Raw genomic sequence first — 22,838 nt, forward strand, 5'->3', positions numbered from 1 at the left:
CCATTACTTTTGGCTTTGTCCAGAATACTTGCTCTTCGAGATTGAGCGGTATGATTTCTGTTACTTTAATTTTACACAGCCACCGATTATTTATTAGAAAAGAACACTCCTACACACCAGTCAAGTGGCAGTTTCTTTGGAAATCACTGTAGTACCAGTAAATCATTGTAAGACTGAAAAATACATACCCAGCAGTAGAATTCCACAAAATCTTATACTATACTTCTCCAAATTTGGGAGTAATTAAGGGAGAACACTAGATCTGATAAGGGCATTTTGTAACTGTTTCCTTTCTTTTAGCACCAAATGAGCTCTCAGCTTTATGTGGCAACACCACAAACAATAGGCAAGTGTGATATGAATGTGAATTACAACATTGACAATGCACATTTTTTACCTGTTGCACCAATGTTTAATTACTCCAAAACCTGGAGTTATAAAGTGTAAGACTTTTTGGACTCCCATAGCTATGTATAGTTAGTTGCATCAAAATAATACAAACATCTGGTTGCAGTTAAAATTCTTTGAGTTACAGAATTACGTAAAACTACATTTCAGTAATATGTCAGAAAGATCCAAGAGATACTTAACAATGGAATAAGTGCCACTGTTATAAGCAGTACATCAGAACTTTACTTAATTGGCTACTGTCAAAGATAAAACAGTAATATTATAAAGTGACATTAATTAGTGCAAGATATACCAGACAGAAACAGACATAACACTGTCTATAATCATGCTCATATTTATGCAATCTGTCCTTCAGCTCTCTGTTACTTTCTAACATTTACTGTAAATAAGGATCAATAAGCAAACTGACGATACATGAGTAATATATCACTACTACAACTCTATAGGACAAATATTAGATTTAAATATATATATATATATATATATATATATATATATATATATATATATATATATATATATATAGAGTTTAATGTTGGAATCTCGAGTTGAGTTGCCTGCAGATGTAAAAGTCGAAACACATATGTTCGAATTTCCATCTGGTTGAACATCTCAGTGTTCGAAAGTTTATATTAGTGAAAGCACTGTGCATTCGCCTAATATAAACTCGAAGAATCATACAGTGATTGCGACACAGTACAGTTTGGGAAATTCATCCCTTTCCTCACTGTAGTGCGATCTCGGAGTTGGAATATATAGTTAGAAAGGGGTGTGGGGGGGTGCAGGAGGGCTTGCCCCCTGCAAAAACATTATGTTAGGTATAAGTTTACTTTACCTGAGCTCCTATACGGACATCATGTGATCTGTTTGGTAACCATGTCGAATCTGCTGTAAGGTCTAACAATAATGCTGAGACACAGGCTGAGTCACAGTCAGATGACATACAGTCACTGTCTGTCTCCCTTCTGGGTTATCCTCCACCCATTGCTCAGGATGAAGTCATGGTTTCACCCACATCTGTGCTAAAGGCTGTACAGCATGAGCTCTCACCAACCCTGGCAGTGGGGTGCTCCCTGTTAAGACCAAGAGCACCAGGACCTCCCTCCAGTAAGAGAAGCAGAGAAACACAGCATGTCTAAGGTGGGTGTTCCCACCAGATGACAACCTAGCAGAGCTTCCTTGTGCATTCATAAGTCACAACTGGCCCTTGATATACATGATATACAGGTGGTACAAGGACTCAATTATAGATGTAAAGAACCTTCTAGGCACAGTCTGATGCTATCCATGGCATCATACAAATTCTTGTTGTGGTGCATGACTTCTATTAGGACATCACCCAGCATGCCTTTATGAGGCCATTCTATGCTCAGTGCCATGTTAGGACTCATGAGGGGTGCTTTGACACATGCTGCTGACATATCCACCTCCATATGGGGGATAGCAGGTGCCACCATCACTGCCCTATCCAGTAGTGTTATCTATGGTCAGTGGCGGGTATGTACATGTGATGGTCAAGCTTGAAAGCCATCACATGGTACACAGCTTGCTATCCAGGACTAGGAGTACCTCACTCCGCCACCACATATCATGAGCAGAGCTGCCTGCCAGGCTTGAGGGGGCAGGACAACTCACCTGTAGACACCAGAAAGGTTGTGTTCTCACAATAGCACATCATCACTTTTAAGAAGAACTTCTAGTTCTGATGCATATAGTGGCATCCCCTCCCTGTCCTGGACTTTATTGCCACCCTCTGTTACTGGAGGACATTGAATATGCCACAGAATACCCTTTATCACAAGATTCCTGTCTCTGCCACCATTCTGTATCACCAGAAGGCATTGTCTTTGGCAAAGAGTCCCTCTTGCCACAGGACCCCTTGCCCCACCCAGGTTGTGAGTCCCTTGAAACATGTACAAAGGATGATGACAGTGACCATTTTACTCTACCTCCTGTCTTGCGTTTGTGGAGATGTCTGACGCACAGTGTGATATGACCTTGCACTGTCCAGCATATCCTTTAACTAACACTGCATGCATCATGTTTGTTCTGTGTGCCAACGTATTGTCTCTGTGTCCTTAACATGAGCCAAAGAGCTGGATCGGATGCCGCCAGTTTACCTATACTGCTATGTGCTGTGCCAGTTGCTGTCTGGGTGATGTGGTGTGGCTGCCACTTAATGTCTTTCGACCACACTATTGTCACTGGCTAGGTTTGGAGTGTTGGATATGGTAGTGTCTGCTATACCAGGTCTGGAGGCCCTTGAACAGAAGGCTGGTCTTCATGTTTCCTAACAATTGTATTACATAGGAGGCAGCATGCTATGGACATCTTGCATGCTGTGGCAGGGGTATACTGCATTGCTCCCCAGATATATCCAGACAGAGGACTTGGGTATTCAGCAGGCTAAACAAGCACTCCCTGATGTTTTTCATGTTGATGGAGTTACACTGCAGGTCAATAATGCTATGAGGGTTTCATCTGGGAGTCATCAAGCAGGGCTTCAGTGGGTGTCCAGCATCTTCTGGATCACAGTGGGAATATATTATGGAGTTGAGGCATTTCAACACACTGTTTTTAGCTCTGTATATGCATGATTAGGATAGTGCCCACTCTTACCAACTTGGTGGCTCTGAAAAGCTTCAATACATGGGAAGCAGCAATACAAATGGCTTGGATGTCATATGTAGGAATTGTGGGTACTACCAGGGTACTGTGTAGACACACTGGTTATCAACCCTTCTACATTCACCACTACTGAGCAGACTAGGCTGAAGAACTTGACACTGCTCTGTGTTCTTTTTTTGTCCTATTTGGCACTTGTGACTAAATAGTTTTATAGGTATATACCAGGCTAACGACTACAAGGGCCTTTATAAGCCTAGACATACCTCCCAACCTCTTAGCACAAGAAATCTGGATAAAGCCTAAAATAATGGGGGACAAAAGTCTAAAATTTTGGACAAATTTTAAATATTCCTATAAACTTGTAAAGTTGCTACAATAACAGAATATGTGTTACCATGCATTTTCTAAAGGATATGAAGTCTGAAACTCAAATACATGTCATTATACAGTGACTGCAATCATCTATGATTTGCCAGAAGACCACAAATTGTATGAGGAACATACCAAAAAACATGAGCCAAAAATCTGCATAGTTGAGACCTATAAGCTTAGCTGTGCTGCTCAAATAGAGATATTTACATATCAAAACAAATGTGTATTAGATATTGCTGTGATGTTTTCACTGATGTGTTTTTCATGCACCTGTTTCCTGATCTGTAAGCCTTGTTTGTGTTATTGGTCACTCCCTTTGTGCTCACTGTAGACATTGAGTGTATGTGTTATGTAAGTAAAAGCTTGTAACAGACATTAATGGTAATACTGTCCACAATGTAGACTACCTGGCAGCTCCATCAGTGTCTTCTAATTCATATATGCCAATGCATCAGTGCCTTGTGGGGCACATGTATGAATACATTACTTTCTATGGCACTAAATACCACTAGTAGGCAAACAGGTCTACCAGCCCATGGAGTACTTTTATTCAGAGGTAGTGGACAGTATGCCATGTTCCTCCGCAAGATCCTGCTTGCAGGTGAGAATTGTTCCATTATCACTGACACACAAAACTAGGATATGTCTCTAGTGTCACCTGTAGGCCACATGATTTTCTCCTTCATTGGAATGTAGAATGCAGCACCAAACATTGTGATAAACAGAATGGGCCAGTCCCACTTGTCATTTGTTTTGCGGTCCACGTAGCACACATCACAGACAGTGTCCAATATTTTCCTTTCTACCCATTAAGAGCACGTGTTCAAATAGTAGTGAAATTCTGTCTACAGTGGAATTGCTGGCATCTGAATATCCTTGTTGGGTGTGCATCATCTTTACTCACTGCTTCTCTTCTGCCCATCATCACTGGACTTCACAAAACTTAGGATAGTCCACCCATTTTCTTGCTCTTTAAAGCTCTGTACATGAATTATTATGGACAGCATCTCATTCTGCATGATTGATTGCTGCAAATATTTATAATTTCTGTAACTTGGGAGCAGCATGATGACAGCTTCCCTGCATCTCATTAATACCATTTACCCTTCTTGCTTCTCCTGCCCTTCTAGGTCACACACTTTTATGCATAAGCCTGTATCTATCTGAGAAACTAAGTTTTTTTTATTTCATCTTTTACACCAGCTGTGTGCTACATATAGTGCTAATCATGTAAGTTTTCTCTGCTGTGTTTTTTTCCATATACCATTTCTTGCAAGCTTTGGTTGTCTTATTGGTTGCTCCCTTTGTGCTACTAATATATAATTTCCCAGCAAAGTCCTGCCCTGCCTCAGCCTAACACCAAAACACTTCACTTTATGGACTGAAAGTCAGAAGTCTCCAAAAACCTTTGAAGAGGGCAGAAATGGGTACAACACCATAAGTTATCACTCTAGCAATATCCCTAAACTTAGTAGCACAACACTGCATTATGCACTCTTGTATACAGACACCACACATTATAATAATATCTGCCCACAGTTATTCAAGAACTACATAACGGACCAATTCAGGACTAAACACATATGCTCTCATTCCTACTCCAAAAACACACAATACTATCTCACACTCCTCACCAAACTCCAACATCTGTATAACCATTTCAACTCCAGGCTCTCCATAAGTGGGGATATCCACCCCAACCCAGGCCCAAATCCATCCTGTCCAACTCAAACTGCTCCAACACAAATGTCAGAACATAACATCCCCACTTTCTTCATCCCTGGGCAAATCAACAACAGCAGCAAAACCAACCATCTTTTAATGCTAAATATTAATATTATAAGTATCAAAAATAAAATACCTGAACTCCAGGCCACAATAGCACACTACTCCCCAGACATAGTTGCTTTAACAGAAACCTGGCTAAATAAAAACATAGCTAACTCAGAAGTTCTCCCTACCGGCTACAATATCATTAGACAAGACAGACCACTTCGTAAAGGGGGTGGAACTGCCGTACCGTACAAGTCAAACTTAAATGTCTGTCAATTAGCAAACTCCTATCCCTCCCCCAATAATTGGGACATACTTATCTCACAACTTTAACTTCACCCTAAAAGGTTCACCACAATTGTGATCTATATTCCACCTGGTAATACACCTGCTAGCCTTGAAGACTTCTTATCCTGGTGTTCTTCCACATACTCACAAGAAACCCTTATTCTGGGGGACTTCAACCTAGATTGGTTCACCTGTATATCAGAACCACCAAGTAATCTAATACATCTCCATGGCTACCAGCAGCTAGTGCAAATTCCAACTAGATGTGATAAAAAATCTAAAAGGAATCCATCCTTGACTGGGTCCTAACTAACAACCCCACATTGTACCCTCAAACAGGCAGTCTCCCAGACACCTTAAGTGACCACAACATAATATACTTTATACGTAGTAGAACAAGCATATGCAAAACCACTAATTATATATCCACTAGAAATACAAAAAAAATTCTCTCCTGAGGTCCTCAACACTTTACTCTGTAACTGTGACTGGACCCCCCTAAAAATCCTCCCACTTGACCAGGCTGTAGCATATTTCAACAAAACATTTCTACAACACCTAGACACTGTCACTCCATTACGCAAAATCAAGGTTAGAACCTCTACAAACCCCTGGCTCAGTAAAGAAACCAAACAAATCCTCAAGTCCAGAGACACTGCCTGGCTTTACTATCAAAAAACAAAGAAACACAAAGCCTAACTAAGTACCAAGAACTGTGCAACCATGCAAAAAATGCATTAGGCTGGACAAAAAATCCTACTACACAACATTACAAACTAAATACCAACACAACCCGCAAAAATTTTGGAAAAATGTAAACCAGCTACTAAAATCCACCCAAAAGGCTACCCCCAAACCAACCACCCCTGACACTAAAGTTCCCATGGAAACACAATTCAACTCCCACTTTGTGAACTCAGTTCTATCCTTAGTATCACAGGACAGGTCCAACTTCACTATCCCCCCAACACAAATAACACTAATACAAGCTTTACCCTCAAAACAGTTTCCACCACTTCGATCAAAAGCATGCTCTCCAAACTAAAAACCTCATCAACAGCAGCCAACCTATTCCCCAGCTATTTCTTGAAACTCACAGCAGATGCTATTGCCATCCCAGTCTCCACTCTCATAAACAGATCAATTGTTGAAAACTATGTGCCCAAACTCTGGAAAATATCCTATATTACACCCATACATAAAGGCGGGACCTCCACTGAACTTAATAACTACAGACCCATTGCTTTACTCTCCCCCCTGGCCAAAATCCTAGAAAATGCATCCATACCCAGATGCTAAACTATCTCCTAGACAGCAACATCCTGTCACCTACTCAGCATGGTTTCAGACCTGCCCATAGTACCACTACAGCCCTCCTCTGCTTCACAGACACAGTAAACCGTCTCAACAATGAAGGCCTACAAGTGGCAACTCTTTTTTTGGATATGTCCAAAGCATTTGACACAGTCTCACACCAAATCCTGCTAAACAAACTAAACCAATATCATCTATCAAATTCCACTCTTACCTGGTTCCAAAGCTACTTAACTGACAGGTACCAAGCTGTCAAATGGGAAAATTCTCTCTCTCCTCAGCTGCCCATAACTATAGGAGTCCCACAGGGTTCTATCTTAGGACCACTACTATTCACAGTCTTCACAAATGACCTCCATACCTCCACACAGCATGCATCTATAATTCAGTATGCAGATGACACTACCTTAATCTGTGCTGCACAAAACATTCCCACCCTCCTGCAGACAACTCAACTAGCATTCTCTGACGTTGAAAACTACCTTACCAAAGCCCAACTTATCCTCAGTCCAAAGAAAACTCAGCTTATGATTATAACCAGTTCTAACAAAAACACTAACAGTCAATTCACTATCTACTCCACTAATGCTACTCCAATTGCTCCAGTGGCACAGGCTAAGCTATTGGGAATAACCATAGACTCCCACCTAAAATTTGATAGTCATCTCAACTTAACTATTAAAAAAGTACATGCCAAACTGGGGTCACTCTACCATATCAAACCATTTCTTACCAACAACACAAGATCAGCCATTGCTCGCTCCCAACTTCTATCCACCCTACTCTATGCATCTCCTATTCTGACTAATCTCAACAAAACTGAACTAAGCAAAATGGAAGCCTGCTATAATAGAATTGCCCGCTTTGCTGCAAATTGCTCATATAGAACTCATCACTGTACTGCTTTGAGACCGCTCCACTGGCTTGAACTGCCCAACCTCCTAACCTACAATCAGCTCTGCCTCTGTCATTCTATCTATTACCTCCCCAATAAGTGTCCTGCCCTCAGAAACCTAGTACAACATCACTCAGCCAAAAGGCCTCTTAGATCATCAAGCAAACTACTACTAGAAGTCACCAACAGCTACAATAGCTTTGGAGTTGCACTATATAGTAGTTCAGTGGCTAAAAAATGGAACTCTGTCCCTACAAGCATTCAAAACACATCATCCAAAGGCTCCTTTAAAGACCTCATCAGGCAACATCTCAAGGAAAGTTGGCAGTGCCATGATTGCTCCCCAGGCTAGTGAAAGCGGATAACACATACATACAAAATCTGGAGCACTTGATAATAGTTTCCAATCTTACTCACAAACACTGGCTAATCTACAATGTATGTACTGTACCTGTGTACTATGTATGTATTCTACCTATGTTCCAAAGTTCAGCTGTACACCACAAATCTATTAATTACCTTTATTTTTAAAATTAATATTTTTTGTTTGTTCTCTCCACTGTAACTGTTTATGTGCCGCATACCACTGTAAAAACATGTCTCCTGTAGTTTGTGTGTATACTGATCATGTCTAAATAACTAAATGTGTCTGTAATTTTTCTTTGTGGAGCTTTTCTCCCCAGGCCTCTGCTGAAAAAGGGCCTTTTCGGCTCAGTCAGACACCCCCGGTTAACAAATGTAAAATAAAATAAATAAATAAATAAATTTTCACCCTGCAAGGAGCTCCATGTGTCATCAGCATTGGTTCATTTTTCACTGGCTGATTGTGCTTTACAGGCCTCATTCCTAAACTGATGTCAGTTTCACCTCTTATTTATTCATAAACTACCAGAACTCATGCAGAAATTGCTCCATAGCATAGAAGGATGAAGTCCTGACTACAACCCAGATGATCTCAGTTACACTAGTAGCCTGGAAACGTAGAGTCGGGCAGGGGAGGCTAGGAGCATAACATAACACAGAAATGGCATTTTGCCATATCAGAAAAACTGGAAGAAAATTCATGATGTCAAGATATTTAAGTATGCCACCAAGCCTTCTGATCTGTGTTGTTTCTGCCTGATACATCCCTATTATAATTATTTCCCCTCTGTGATACACAAACCCAGGGAATCTCCTTTGCCCAAGGTAATCCTTCTCTGAAGTTGTGTGAACCTGGGATCAAATTAAATAGGGATGGAGGGAAGCGGTTTCTTTCTCCTGCAAAATTACCATTCTCAGTGTCATAACTCTCAAGTTCATGTTCAGAAAATTGTTAATTTGGTGTACGGTTTTCAACAGTTAATAATTTAACAAATAATTGAATTTGAGTGAACTTATGAGTTTAGCATTGATGTTAGGTCCTAGTTGTAATTTTCATCTTGGCATGAGTGTTTTAAAACTATGGGAGACTGAACCACATGGCTGCAGTGGGAAAAAAATTGCAGGATTTATGTGTGACCTTACCTGATAGTAATAATTCCTTCCATGTCTGATGAATACATTGAAAAGCAAACTGCATTGGAAATAATTGCCTTTTAAAACTTGACAGCACCTGGCTGAACAATATGACTACACGGTTTCATTAGGGAGACAGTGCATTGCTAACTGTTAATAAATGTTTTGACAGGAAAGATATAAGTGCTGTGAGGGATGCAGTTAGGGAATATGTGCATAGGCATGAGTTGCTGAGCTTTTACTATGGAAAAATATAATTCAGCTGGGAAATGCAAAAATGTGCGTCCTTTTAATGCTTAGGGCATGAGACAAGATCACTGTCTTATGAGGGTTGTAGGCACTGCTCCTCTCTCATTTGTCAATTACACAGTCAGGACCAATATGACTGCATATTCTTATCTGAGTGTCATTTTGGGAATCCCATTTAATGCTAATAGAAATGGTTGGGACTTGAAGGAGGGGGCATTGGTGTACCCAGGCAAAATACCATGGAAACTGGGATGTGCTTACTAATTTTTAAGGGGGAAACACTTTTCCAGCACAAGGTAGCTAAAATGTTCTAGCTTCAAACGTGTGCATGAAATTAAAAGGTCACAGCTGTACCAACAGAGAATCTAAAATATGTCCTTAGTGGTGCATGTTTTTTGTATTAAATGTTTCTAATGTAAAAAAAAAATTAATATGCAGTCTGCATGTTTATTTCCATTCATAGGATATACACCATTAATAAACAGGTAGTATACTAGTAATGCCAGTCCTTGTGAGGCAACAGTCTGAAAGTTGTGAATTCCAAAATTAGTGGATATCACTGGAAGGGATGCTATAATGCTGTCCCACTGAAAAAAAAATAAGAAGAATAAGAAGTTTCAAACAAGAGAAGTTGATTTGGTTTTGAATATCATTTGCCATGAAAAACCCCAGGACCAGATGGAATATAATAATCCTTTTATTAATCCTTCCTTACAGAATGAAAAAAGATCTTCTGAATGTGAATTGTGTGTGTGTGCCATTCGTCAGGTGTTTATTTCTTGATTTTTGTTAATGTGTTCTGCCGAATTAGATGGTTAGCAGAAGGGATCCTGCAGATGTGCAGGATCAAGTAATGATGTAATTTGCGCCTCTGCCTTGTTTGTATTATATTAGTGTGTTTTTAAACAAATGTAGCAGCTCTTGTGAGAGATTGTGTGGAACACTTTTGATAATTCCCAATTTATAGAGCTGTGCAGATGGCATGTGTTTTCTAATTTTTGAGTGAAATTTTTGGGGCAGAATGATTGAACGGATACATCAACCTAGGAGCCAAAGTATTGTCCTGCTATATCTCTATTCTCATCAACAGATCCATTTGAGAATCATATTTTCCTTCCATCTGGAAAACATGTCATATCATTTCAAAACACAATGGAGGAAACTGTCAAACTCCTCAACCACAAGCCTATTGTTCTCCAATGTTTTGGAAAAATTCATCCGCACATAAATCATAAGCTTTACTACTAGATAAGAATTTGCTATCCAGTTTACATCATGGCTTCATCCCTCACAATAGCACCAAACTGAACTACTGTAATTTCTAAATGCTCTCAAACCAAAGTTTCCACTGTACTTTTAGATCTTTGCAATGCCTTGAACACTGGCTCTCATCAACTACCGCTCCACAGACCTTCTACCATAGGCCTAAACCAAAGCACCATCTATTGATTCCCTAGCTACCTTAAAAATGAGTCAAATGTACGAAATAGCAGGATACCTACTCAACTCATCTTCTAGTCTGAACATGGGTCCCCAAGACTCCTGCTTTATTAATGATGTCATGACATCTGAAGCCAAACACACCAGACAATACAATGACAACTCAGTATTACTATGGTCTGCCCCAACCCTGTCCGTTTTCTCGTGCTTCAGTCTTTAATGCAAAAATACTTTACACCTATCAAACAATGACTTGAACAATCAGAATTACTACTAAACTCAAAAAATAAATAAATAAATAAACAATTCTATTCAGACAAAGCCATATACCTCAAAAAAGGAAGGAAAATAAATAAGTATCGCATCATCTGATAACAGTAGAATCAAGCAGGTGACTAACACCAAACTTCTAGGAATCATAAATAATGAAAAACTGAAATTCAACCATCCCATCAGCTATATCATACAAAAAAAAATATCACAAAATGTGTCTTCTATATAAAGTAAAACACTACTTCAGTGACCTTAACAGAAAAGTCACTCCTACCTCCCTGCTACTTCCTGGCTTACTATATGGATCAGTAATCCCTAGAAATTTATAATCCATGTAGCTCAACAAACTAAAACAGTGCAACAAAAAAATCACAACATTTGCAGCTAATCTACCCACCAGATCCTATAACTGCTTAGCCCTTAGGAAACTTAACTGCCAAGAACTACTATATCCAATTTCCTATACACAATTAAATAAAGCCCAAAATATAAACTAAAACTCAATCCTTCTCAAAACTCCTAAAATGGTACAGTCCACAAGAATTTTCAGATCCTAATACCACTACCAAACAGAAATCCAAAATAAAAAAATACAGCACTCGTAGTGATTCCCTATTTTCTCTGAGCATGTCTAAATTTCAGGAATAATATATTACCAAGTAACAAACACGGTACCAGTTTCAGCATTTTCATAACCAGTCTCAAAACATACCCAAAAAAATGGTTATGCACCTCCTGCATACCACAATAATTGCTCTGAAACTGATACATCCAAATACTCTCCCAGTAACAAAGCTTGATCTGTCCTTTCACAGACTCTAGAGTAAATGGGGCAGGTTCCACAAGCAACAGAACTGTGTCACTGGATAGGGATGGTCTTGTGTCCTCCACAGTCTTCATTGCTGACAATGACACAGTGCCTTCAGACTGTGTTAGTTTTAGGTTGCCACCACCATTATCATCAGTGTCTGATTAAGCACTGACTATCAGGAATGCCCTGCTCCATAGTATAAGACTCCAAAACCATAGCGCCTATGAAAACAGACAGACAAATGTACATGCTTAACACTGCTAATATGTGGCAATCCTGCTTCTCAGTGCTGCAATAACAAAAAGATAACAACTATTCACAATAAGTATACACACATACCTTGTGTGGTATGCTTTCATGACTGCATACCATAGGTACCTATAAAAGGAATGTGGTGGTGTTAAGCATCCCTGAGCTCATGGCACTAACATGCCACAACACAAAGACACTTTATTAACAAAAGTAAATACCAACCTGGCTCAGCTTCAATAGAGGTAAGGGATGGTGCATGTAGTTCAGCTCATACATCTGGGCCTCTACTAGCTGTGATGCCCATGCCCAGGCCCAGCAATCAAGGAGCCTCAATCCTCACCACTAACTCCAGTGAGGGGCGACTCATATAGGAGGAAAGGATAAGAAATACACACAGTAAAGTGCAATTTCCCATAAGAGCACACAGAGATCACAGTCAGTCCGGGGCTGGTCACTCCCTTGCTCTCCAGGTCCCCAATAAGACTCCCCACTGGCACAGCTATAGGGTCCAGATCTCAGCCTAGTGGGCAAGCTAAAACCTCCAGCATCCTCTCTGTCCAACCAGCACTTCATGTCCCTGCACACACACTTTAAGAAGAGTTTATACAACCACACAGACACTCCTGGGAAAGGCTGGCACAAGTTTTCCAGCTGTGCCCCTTTTTCCCAGACTATACGGTAGTACCAGCTGCCACCACCCACTAACATTTATCAGCTACTCAAAGTCCCTTAAAGGGTGTCCAATTATTACCGTACAATATTATTATCCAATTGGTAGTATAGCCCAGGGCTAAAGCTATTGAAGTGGCTTTGTGCAATTTTACCAAAGGCATGCAAGTACTCTAAAGAGCTTAAATTCTCTCTACAAAAACAGCCACAGTTGAAAGGGTTTAAAAATATTTAATAATAAATAGTCAAAACACAAAACAATACTTTTACTACACAGTGCTAGTCAATAGTTCAGAGATTAGAGAAATACTTAAAATAATTAAGAGTACAGTTCTGACATCATAGAAAAAACACAGTCTAATCTTTCTAGTTTCTAGCTATTTCTAAGAGAAAACACAAGTCTAAGATAAACTTACATATAGAGCAAGACAGTGCTGGTGAGTTGGATGGTCAAGACAAAAATGCTTAATGCCCCCTGATTCTCTCTGTTTTTAAAATCACATTCATGGTTCACATTACATCATTCTTCACACTTCCCTGGGTTCCCAGGCTAACAGAAACTACAGTTACATTCTTCACCTCTGGGCAGAAACCAGAGAAATAAAGGACATTTTATGCATGCAAATTCTGGCCATTAACTCTGGCCTTAAAACAATAGGCAGGATGCCTCACTCTAGACTTACTGGCTCCAAGTTTTAACATCAAAGGATCACAACATGCTTTACTTGCTCAGTAGAGTGCACTATTACATTTTTTTCATTTCCACATGTAACACTGTTTGTACCATTTAAGACAAACCTGTGGTTTACATTAATATTTACAGATGACATAATTATCTCTAAAATTCTATTTGGCTAGGCTGGCAGCCTTCACCTATCTTCACACTAGGTATCAGGATCCTTTCACTTTCTCAAGTACATGAGGAACCCCTCTGTGGCAGTGTGGGTGGTCTGCAGTGGTAGACACTCACCTGCGTAAATCCTGTTCCATGCACTAGAGTGGGTCGTTGTGCTGGCATACAGTCAATAACCCTGCAATAGACCTAATGGTCACCAACTGCATCAACATCCACAACTAGCTCAAGCCAAATATGTTCCTAAAGAACCAGTCAGTCTTGTCTATGCTCAGAATCTACTATCTGTGCACACAGAGAGCCAGCAATAAATAGCATATCAGTCTCTGTGTGGGAAAATGTCTTGAGGTGTTTCCTCTTTTTGGCAAGTATGTATGTGTAAATGTAGACATGCAGGAATGATCAGTGAGTATGCACAAAATAATTGCAGCACCATCTGCACTGGTCTTGCCCCCATGTGACAGCAGTGCCTGTATAAGATGCCATATCTAGCATACTCCAGTACCACAGGCCATTTCCCATAGGGGTCCAGTATGGCTGCATGGGGATGGATTGTGTTGTGACATGCACCCTGCCATTGACCTACAATGACCTATGTCCAGAAAAGCATAGTCATCATGTGTCCCACATACTTACCAATGCTCTGTAATAAGATTTCCAGTGTGCTTATCATACCTCACCCTATCTACTGTGGATAGTCTGGCAGTTAATACAGAAGATTAAAGTTATGCACTGTTAATAAGCTACTTCTTGTAGTCCAGGGTTTAATTTCTTACACCTCTATTTACCTGCTGTATGATTCTAAGCAAGTCATTTAACCAAAAGTGTTCTGGGTCCATTTGGAAAATGGCTAAGCTACTCAATGGTCTCCTAGACAACATGCCTAGTAAATACTTATGAATTTATGAAGCATGTATCATGCCTTATCCACAGATGCAGAGTTTAGGCATTGCAACACATCCCTTTCTGCCTGAGTCCAGAGTATGAGGGGGACATAATCCAACTCATACAGACCCTCAGCCATACATCTGTTGGGTTACTGCTGCCTGCATCTATACCCTGCCTTCTCTCATTCATCATTTCATCTCTTCCTATACTCCCTTTCCCCTGTCAGGAAGTTGCTGTGAAAAAAAAACCCTACCATAAAAGAATCATACTCTTATCCAGTCACTCTCACAACTTGCCACTGGCCAGCATACCCTAGCCTCAGTGGCTGTACAACACAGCTGTACTACGTAAACCAATACTATTATTTACTTCAGAGATCTATCACAGCCCTCCCTGACTGTGCTGTCCCTCTCCATGTCAGCAGGTTGCAGGAGAGCAGCCCCACAGTGGTAAAAGAATCATATAGCTGTCCAGTCACTCTCCCACATGCCACTGGCCTTCAAACCCTTACCAAATCAGAGGTAGAGAACTTCTTCACCTTGTAGACCAATGTACGTATTTTAGTCAGGATTTGCTGCTATACTACAGTACACCATTTAGTGTAATGAGTGCTGCAATGGTAGCAACAGCTGCTTATATTGTGCTGTTTCAGGGCTTGTAGCATGGTAATTATGTTAAAGGGGTACTTTAAGGTAAATGTGCCTGAATCACACATGCACTGCATACTGCAAAGTGTTCTACACTCTGCCCATACATGGGCATTTCAATGTCTTTGGGGCCAAGGACTTCTTGGCATCAGCCTAGTAGCCCCTAAGTGTATTATACCACCACCATACTATGACTGGTAGTGTTGTGGTGAGTTTGTGGACACTACTGTGGCATGCACAGGCTTGATACCTTGTATGCAGCACACCTGTTTTCCCCATTCTGGGCAGGTCTTTTGTTGATGTGTGACGCTGTAGTGGCATTGTGCTGTCATGCTGCCAGTTGATGCATTCCTATGGCTGTCGTAATGTACATCAGTGTGTATCTGCTTATTGTTTTCCTCCTGATATCAAACTGAAGTGGAAATGGATTTTGATTGGGTTGAGTTTGGAAGGCCTTTGATTTGATGTAGAAGGGAGACTAACATATTTCTCTGCCTCTTGCACTGCCACCATGGTGAGTGTTTTTTGGGGAACTCCTATGAGTGCCCCATACAAGATGAATACCTGGCACTTTCTTGCCAGGGCAGCGAGTGATGGCTCAGGTGTAACCTGCTCTAGTGAGTAGTGTTGGCATCATTACAGTAACCTGAAATGACAATACTGTGAACTTTTCTGCCAATGAGAAGACGAGGTTAGAGAGGGGGCCCAATGTTCTGCAGTAAGTATAAGGATCTGGTGACTGTTTAAGGATTCATGGGTAAGTATTAGGCTAGCTGCCCTTGCAGGCCATTTCAAGCCTAGCTAATTTTTCTAGGGGTGAGAATCAAACTCTGTACCTTGTGTCTCTGAGGTGAACACCTCAACCATTATGGCAACCCGCTATCTTAGGCATTTTTATTCAGCTATACACAAGTATTGGTGTACAGGGACATTTTGCTTTTCTTTTTAATGTTTTTCAGCACCGATTAAGATAGAGGAGAACAGGTTGCTATGTCCAAGGAAGCAATCATGCATGTCTAGGTATTGGGACACATACATGTAATTGATGTTATAGCTGCATATATCTTAAGTACCTGCTTTTCTGCCCATGTGTGCAGTGCAGCTAATTATTTACACCATCAGTGGCAACTTTGCTTTGCTTTATGTGTCACATACCTGGTCATTTAAGGCTGAATTGTTCTGTCAATCATACTACAAGGAATTCCCATCAGTGTTATGGTGATGGATAGTGGGCTGACGGTGAGTGTACCACCACCATTCTAGATATTATCTGCTTTGGACCTGTTTGGCTGTTAGCATTCAAAGTTACATCTCTCTCTATCCAACCTGCCATTAATATGTAATGCACTTATCAGTATGTGATGCCTTACTCTTACACTGACCTTTCCACCATCCTTGCCTAGGTTAGTCACACCTGTCCTACCATGGACATGCATCTAACAGGCTACCTGGTGGTGCTTCATGGTGGCTGTTTTTATGTCATGGTGCAGCATCACAATTGGGTTTAGGGTTCACATGCATATTCCTTATTGACTTCTGTTGTGGCACAGTATTCCTGATGGCCTGAAGGCCTCAGCTGCCTGCTGCTAAGTTCCTAGAGGCTGGGTACTGCATTTATTTATTTTATTTATTTATTGACATTTATTAACCGGGTTTGTCCAACTGGACTTGTGGCCCATTTTCAGTGGAGACCCGAGGAGAAAAGCTCCAGTAGTACATTTTTAAACAAGTACAATTTTAAACAATATTGATATAATAGCAGTTATAGCAAAAAGATTCACATAGGTTGGGTTACATGCATAAAGTTAAAGTTGCATTAAAAAGAAGCTTAGTAACATAATTTTACATTGATATAGTTCAATAGGTCAACAATAAAAAAATTTTGTTTGTATAAAATTATGCAAATGCATAGTAGACACATTGGAGAGAGAGGTGTAATGAGGTCCTAAGTATGGTCCTTTTGAGGGTACATAAAGGAAAGGAAGACTAGGTGGGGTCATGGCAAGGGCAGGTCCTGGAATTGAGACAATAAGCTTTTAGTTCATTTTTAAAGTGTGAAGTGTGGGAAATTGAACGTAAGTCAAGGGGAAGTTTGTTCCAAGCATGGGCAAGGGAGTGTTTGTACAGTAGTTTGGGTACTGACCTTTTTGGGTGGTAGATATCAAGTAATTGTTGGTTAGAAGTACGGAGGGTCTGGGATGGGATGTAGATGGAGACTACAGAAGATAGAGGTGGACAAAAGGAGGTTTTATAAAGAATAGATTGTAGCATATGAAATTGATAAGATAGCTGAAATTGGGGAAGATCAAGCCATTGAAGAGAGTTTAAAGAAATGCAGTGGTGTGAGTTGTATGGAGAGTTAGTAATGAATCTGGCTATTTTATGGTAAGTCTGTTGGAGTCTGTTTAGAGTGGAGGCCTAGATATTGGTAAGAACTGGGACGGTGTATAAGAGGGAGGGAAGGAGGAGTGCCTGGCCCAGGGTAAGTCTAGATTCAGGGGTTAGGAATTTTTTGTTCCAATTATAGCAGACCTAGTTTCTGGTTTGTTTTTTTTATACACTGGAGTATGTGTAGGTTGAACTTTAGTTCATCATCGATAATGACCCCTAGGAGTTTTGTGTGGGTGTCAGGTTGGATAGTTGTATTGTTAGAAGATTTAATAAAAAAGGAGGTTTTGTGATGAGAAAGAGAACGGGGAAGGAAAAGTAAGAGTTTGGCCTTTTTGGGATTTAGGATCAATAGGTTGTGAGAAAGCCATTGTTCAGTGGATACTAGGGCCTGTTGGGTCAGGGAGTGTAGTTCAGGAATGTTATTTAAGATGGATATAAGTGTGGAGTCATCGGCATACTGAATAAGGGAGGATTGTTTGCATGAGGTGTAAAGATCATTGGTGAAGATGTTAAACAAAAGGGGTCCCAAGATAGAGCCTTGGGGAACACCAGTGGAGATGGGAAGGAAAGGTGAGGAGGATGAGAGCCATTTGACAGATTGTTCCCAGCCAGATAGGTAACTATTAAACCAGGCAAGTGCTGAGGGAGATAGGTGGAGATTTGCGAGTTTGGATAGTAGTAGAGGATGAGAGACAGTATCTAAGGCTTTGGAGAGATTAAGAAAGAGACAGGAAATGAGTTTATTGTTGTCTAGGGCCTCTGCAATGATATGAGTGAAGGAGAGGAGGGCAGTGGTGGTGCTGTGGTGAGGACGAAATTCATGTTTGGCAGGGGTAAGTAAGTGGTGCATGAGGAGGTGATTGAGAAGCTGTGAGTGAATACATTTTTCTAATATCTTGGAGAGGGGGGACAGAATGGCAATGGGTCAGTAGTTTGAGGGGTCAGTGGAGTTTCCACCTTTATGAAGAGGGATAGTAAAGAAATATTTCCAAACGGTGGGGACAGTTGATTCCAGAATAGATCGATTTAATTAGTATAGATATAGGATAGGCAATTGAGTCAGCAGCAAGATTGAGGAATGTTGGAGATAGATTGTCAGTGGAAGGAGAGCAAGGTTTTAGCTTTAGTAGAGATTTGATGTAAGTAATGGGAACTGGCTAAAAAGAAAACAAAGTTGTGTTAGTGGGACTTGGAGGGGTGGGTGTCAAAGTAGAGTTTGGCTTAGAGGTTACCAGATTTTGGATGGAAGAGATAAAGGGTTTATTCAGGAGAGTAGCTGTTTCCTGAGAGGAAGAGTTAGGGTATGGGCAGAGATTAGAGGGCTTTCCAGGATAGAGGATGCTGAGAGTTGACCACAATTTACAAGGATTGGATTTGTTGTTAAGCTGAGCAGAGCTATAGTATAACTTTTTGTCATTAGTTGTATGTTTTTTGCAAGGTTCCTCAGTTGCCTTTATTTTTGAAGAAGAGGTGGTTGTTTAGTTTTAGTCCAGGTTTTTCAATCACTATCTCTTTGTTTCATAAGGGACCTAGTCTTCTTGGAGAGCCAGGGAGTATGATTCAATTTTACTCTGATCTTCCTAGAGGGAGCTAAGGAGTTTAGAGTACTCATGAAGATGCTATTTAATGTGCTTACAGCATCATTTAGGGGGAGGTGTTTTAGGATAGACCAATCTATGTTGTGGAGAATGGAGTTAAATTGGGATGAATTGAAAGTAGATCGTTTTTGACAGTCTTTGATAAGGTGGAGTATAGGAATATGTGAGTAGTGTCTTATGATGGTGGTAGGGAGATGATCACTGAGGGAGTCAGGTAAGGTAGTGGGATTGTGGTATTGGTGGGGGGAATTGGTAAGGATCCAGTCTATGATGGAGCTGGAGGTGGAATTTTTATGGAAGTGAGTGGGAGATGTTATAAGTTGGTGGAAGCCGTGTAGGTGGATACTGAGTTGGGGGGAGTCAGTTGTGAGTTTGGACCAATCAATGTTGACATCACGAGGATAAGTGTCTCGTATGGTATGTTGTGGGAGAACCAGGATAGGATGTTTTCAAGAATGGGCAGATTGTTACCAGGAGGAAGGAAGGTAGAGGCAATTGCAAGTTTTTTGTGGGAATTCAGATGGCAGTTAAGGATGATGATTTCAGCTGGGAGGAAGTCAATAATTGGGGAAGGGTATGGTGAGAGGTTAAGGTTGTTTGAGTAGAGGATGGCCACGCCACCCCCTTTATTTACATGTCTGTCAGGTCAGAAGATATTATAACCTGGCAGGAGTATTTCACTATTTGAGATTTGTGGCTTGAGCCAGGTTTCAGATAGAGAGAGGATGTGAGGGGTATTGAGAGCTATCCATGAGTGCAGCTCAATAACTTTATTTGCTAGACTCTGAATATTCAATGAGTAAATAGTAAAGTATTTAGATGGAGATGATTGTTGTGACTAAGGTTGGTGACTGTTAGAGGAGTAAGATGGGGGCAGTGTAGAGGTAGTTTTGGGGAGATTGAGGGTGGGGAGAGAAAAGGGTCCAGGGCTGGGATGGATATCTCCAGGGCAAAGTAGTTTTTTAGTGAGGAGAGAGTGTGTAGTAGATGCTAGATGGAGTTTGTATACTTTTGACTTAGCTTTGTGGGAAGGTTGAAAAACCTGTATTATGGATAGTCTATATAGACTTGAGGTAGAGGTAGTAAAGAGATTAGGGGAGATAGTAAAATATGAAGTAGTTGGATATATGTTGTATGAGTGAGAAGTTGGTGAACATAGGAGTGGGTCAGAGAGACTGGAGTGGTAAGAGGTGGAGAAAGAGAGATAAGGAGTATTGTAGAAGATATTAGAAAATAATGCATGTTGGAATACAATATGGTCAGATAGGGTAGGTAGAGACAGTGGTATAGAGGAAGTGGTGTTGACAAGATTGACAGATTAGTAAGGTGTTTGTGGCAATAGGCAGGAAGTGGAATTGTAGTGACTAGTGGGACAGGAAGGGGAGGGATAGTTAGGTATAAAGATAATTGTAATGGGGTGGTTGAGAATGGGGGTAGGGAAGGGGAGCGAAGTGAGCCAGAGCGTAGCGAGGGTGAACGGAGCAGGGGTAGCACCCTGGTCAAAATGAAGTCAGAGAAACAATCAGAAAAAGATAGTGAATAACTAGATTGAGAGACAAGGATATAAAGTTTCTAAAGGTATAGTTACCAGAAATAAATAAATAAAAAATATATGAGCAGAAGTATGCTTACAAAAGGACACTGGCCTCAAGCTACACAAGTAAATTTACTTGAAGCAAACCCAGTGCTATATGGTTAAAATAAGCTGCAATAGAGAGGGGCTTTGGAGGGGGAGAAAGGTCTTACTAGCAGCTAAAAGCAGGACAAAAATATTTTCAAATGGTTAGTTCAACCCAGTTTCACTGCCCATCGCAGTCATACTGTTTGCAATTCATGAACCATGTTAATGTCCTGCACACAGGGAATGAGTAATGTAGTATGTAATCTTACTCCTTTTGGTGCACATATGCCTGTAGTACATTTGTGTCAGGCCTTTTATATTGTTTTTTGTTTGTTATTGGATACTTAACTATATTCTACTCCTCCATGATCTTTACTAACACCCATTTTAGCAAATGTTACTGATTTTTTTTTTCTGTTTTTCAATTTATTCTTTTTTGTCCCTTGCTGTTTTGTTTCTCTCTGTTTACATTCATACAGTGTTTTATGCAGAGTAATCATTTGCAGTAGATGTGGCAGTAACCATAGCACCATGCTCCAGCCTCACCATCACCTGCTGGGTCCCCAGAGGTCTTCAGGTCTGACTCTCTGCAAGGTGACATAGGTCAACTATTACTGGGTAACCTGAAGGGCTCTCTGGTGCTCTGTCTTCAGTGGAGGGATGAAGACTTCTCATCAGTGTGTGTCACTGGACAGGTCCAAGTAAATTACCCATTAAAAGGTGGAAGGCCTGGTAACTGCAGTGGTGGAGAGATGGCAAAACACATACATCAGCAGCAGGGTTGTCAGATTTGTAAATGGACAGGTAGGGACAAAAAAAGGGTCTTTCATGCTAAGTGAAGACCAAAAAAAAGGTCTTTCGGGCAGAACTGCCCACTGTTTTGCATTGAACAGAAATGACTCTGCTTTGCGATTTATGATTGGCCCATATGCTGGCATACAAGTCAATCAAAAATCACAAAGCAGAGCCTGTTTCACCGGGATTTTAAAAGGCAGTGCAGAACTCAGGATTGGACTGCTGATATCAGGACAGTCCTGCTCAAATAGGGACGTCTGGCAACCCTGATCGGCAGCCTGAAGCATATCTTCGTGTGACTGGTAAAGTCATAGAGTTGCCGGGCTCTGACCATTAAGCCAACATTGGCTGGGTCTAGTCATGAGAGCAGTCATGTAGGACTTCAGGTTTGGTGCAGCACTATGCAGTATGGCAGTCATCCATCTCCTCACTCAATTTCCCCCATCATGATGTTCCCTTTTCTTGTGTTTTATTTTCTCCCCAGTTTGTAGTCCCATCACCAACTCTCCTCACTCTCTCTCTCTCCTGTGTCTGTCTTTTTTGGTTCCCCCGTTTTTATCAGCAACTCCACTGAATGTCATTGTGTGTCTTTTTGTGGGGTTGTCTTTTTATTCTGTCATCCTATACCCTTTTGTCTACCCACACTTTCTCCTCTACCCTTCCAGTAAATATAATATAATGGGCATCTGTCTGGAAAATATATATATTTATTTCACTTTTCCAACCTATACCAGTTTTTATTTTCCCTTTCCCCATCTGTGTGTTTCTCTGTTTGCTCTGCTTCCTTTCTGCCTGTCCCATATATCTATTCCCTTCCAATTTGTACTACAAACATGGTAGAGACTTGGTTATGTAGCCCTTGTCTGGATTTACAGTTGTGCTCATAGTGGCATGCTTAAGAGGTACTTGTGAATATGCATCATACTAAGCATGCTTCATGCATGCTACTTGGTCCATGCAATCAAGTGACACACCTTGGCACTTTACTGGTCAGTGTATGACCTAATCTTCTTTCACTGGTATGTTAACTATATATTCAGACCCCATTGCTCATCACTCCTATCTGGCCACAATGAGCTACGTCAGCAACTTTTGCTGTGCTATTTTGCCCTTACATGCCTGTGTAAGTGATTTCTCTGAATCCTGGCCTATGTGTTTTGTCTCAGACTGAAA

The sequence above is a fragment of the Protopterus annectens genome, chromosome 3.part0 (assembly GCF_019279795.1).
Source record: "Protopterus annectens isolate FY-2018-M chromosome 3.part0, PAN1.0, whole genome shotgun sequence".
Classification (NCBI taxonomy): Eukaryota; Metazoa; Chordata; order Ceratodontiformes; family Protopteridae; genus Protopterus; species Protopterus annectens.